This window comes from Pongo abelii, chromosome Y (genome assembly GCF_028885655.2).
Source record: "Pongo abelii isolate AG06213 chromosome Y, NHGRI_mPonAbe1-v2.0_pri, whole genome shotgun sequence".
NCBI classification, from domain to species: Eukaryota; Metazoa; Chordata; class Mammalia; order Primates; family Hominidae; genus Pongo; species Pongo abelii.
The window spans coordinates 48,849,252-48,851,406 of NC_072009.2; the positions used below are offsets into that span (position 1 = coordinate 48,849,252).

Below are 2,155 nucleotides of genomic sequence, written 5' to 3' on the forward strand. Positions count from 1 at the left end.
GATTACAAGCACTTGTTAAATTAAAGGCATACGTTCCAAAAATGTACTAGGTGAAAAATGCATTATGAGTTATTATTTTTTTTTTCTGCTCAGATTTTGGACACAGATGGATTTTTGATTTCGTTTTGTTTAAAAAGTTGTACAATTATATTGAAGAAAATAAAAATTACTAATGCATAGTAACAGGAGAAAAATCAATTTTATTAGAAACTACTTTCAAGACTTGCTGTTTATATTTTTATGAGTATCTTTATAAAGTCATATTCAGCCTCTTTACTCTTTGTTCTGTGAAAGTATATATGGATATTGCATACTTTTTATCGAAAATATCCAACCCTTCTCCATGAATGATAGTAATTCCTCAGCTGCTTATTTTTATTCTTTTAATTGAGTTTTCTCTAGATGTTTACACAATATCACAGTGCTTCTGGATGATTTTCTGTATGTCCTGGCAATACTTTCTCTGATCACCTTGGATGCAGACACTGACAGAAGAGGAGCATAAAGTCAATGGCTAATAGGTAGGTTATGATGAGCTATACGGCAATTAATGAGTCGCAAGACTTCAGTAAAATTTTCCCTCCAAAGAACTGAAATACCAATATTATTATCACATTTTCTAAAACCGGAAAGCTGCAGTGTTGGATTCTATGGCCCACCTCTGTCTCTTGTCAATTATTTTCTCATTTGACAGCTGCAGTTTCACTGATGACCAGCAGAGAAGTTGATGGCAGCATATAGTAGCATGATTAAGATATTATTAAGATAATAAGATCCATACTGTACCCACCATGCTGGAATTATTTTCTGTGTTGCTATGAAAATGAACTCCACTTTTCCAAAACTGCAGCCACGGTGCCAAAACTAATACAAAATATATGATTAATAGAAAGGGTAGGGTCCTCACTTTCAGAGATGCAGGGAAAAATTCCAGAGTCACTACACGTGAGATAATCACCAAGGAATGCCATATCATGACAAAGATGAATTTTATTACCCATAGCTTAATGGCAGCAAAGTCATTGCAGGTGTGGATTGCTAGTATGTTGCAGTGAATGGCCCCATACACAACTGATAAGAGAGAACATGTAATCAGCAATGCTATTAATGGTAAACATGAAAATGTTAGAGAATAATTTTTATTAGTAATGGCCACTTTCTCTTTTAAACTTGCCATGTTAACATATACGCCTTCCAACCCACCTCCTTCAGAAAATAATTTACTTAAAAGAAACAAACAAAAAAAAAGTGCTAACTTTCAATTATCAGGGATTTATTAAATTTATGCATACAAAATATATATTACTTCTGGGAAAAACAAATAATAAGAGAATACACATATACTCATATTTATAAACTTAAATACACATTCCCTCAAAGGAAATAACTGGAACAGATGAAATTGGATAGATACATTCATATCTGATGCTATAAGGTGTAACAGCACATACAAAGAATTCTCAATTAAGAAAAAATAAAATTACCTGAATTAGATCTTGAAAATGTAGTTTCTTTTTTGTAGAAAGTTAGAGTGTAAAGTAGGAAATTACAGTGTAAAATAGGAGGCAAATGTAATATAAACTGTGTTTTAGACTATGTTGATAACAGAAAATAGCAAATAAGCTGTGGAGTTAAAGTAAATCCTGGAAGTAGAACTTAACAGATTTTGCTAAGTGATGGAATACAAGGTACTAGAGAAGCAGAAAAACTGTAAGTTTTAGAAATTAAGTGGTATATGTGTACGTGCTTTTGTTTGTGTGTATTTATGTAATTTTATCAGAAAAACTTTTCATAAGCAAATTAATTTAATTTTGACATTGTTCTCCAAATAATTAGACTACTACGCACAAGAAAGAAAACCAAAATTATAAAGTAGTTGAATAACCAGTTTAAACAATTCTGTACTACATTCAGTTGAAAGAGTAAAAATTCATTTCACATATACAGGCGGATTAAAAAAAACACTCTTCATACATAACGAAATGAAGCCAGAAAACAAAAAGAGGCCAAATAGTCATCGCTCATCTAAAGTAATTACTCATTTTATAACACCATTTAGAAAATGAATATCAAGAGTCCATTTATTCCTTCAGGAATACCCAAAGAGAAACTCTAAAGCAATAACAGTCTGAACTGCATTTATGAGAAATAAGAC

General features: G+C 31.5%; 1 pseudogene; it reads right to left on the reverse strand.

The window, feature by feature from the left end:
* Positions 1–619: 619 nt before the first annotated feature.
* Positions 620–1,118, reverse strand: LOC129053295 (testis-specific XK-related protein, Y-linked 2-like; annotated as a pseudogene).
* Between the last annotated feature and the right edge of the window lie 1,037 nt (positions 1,119–2,155).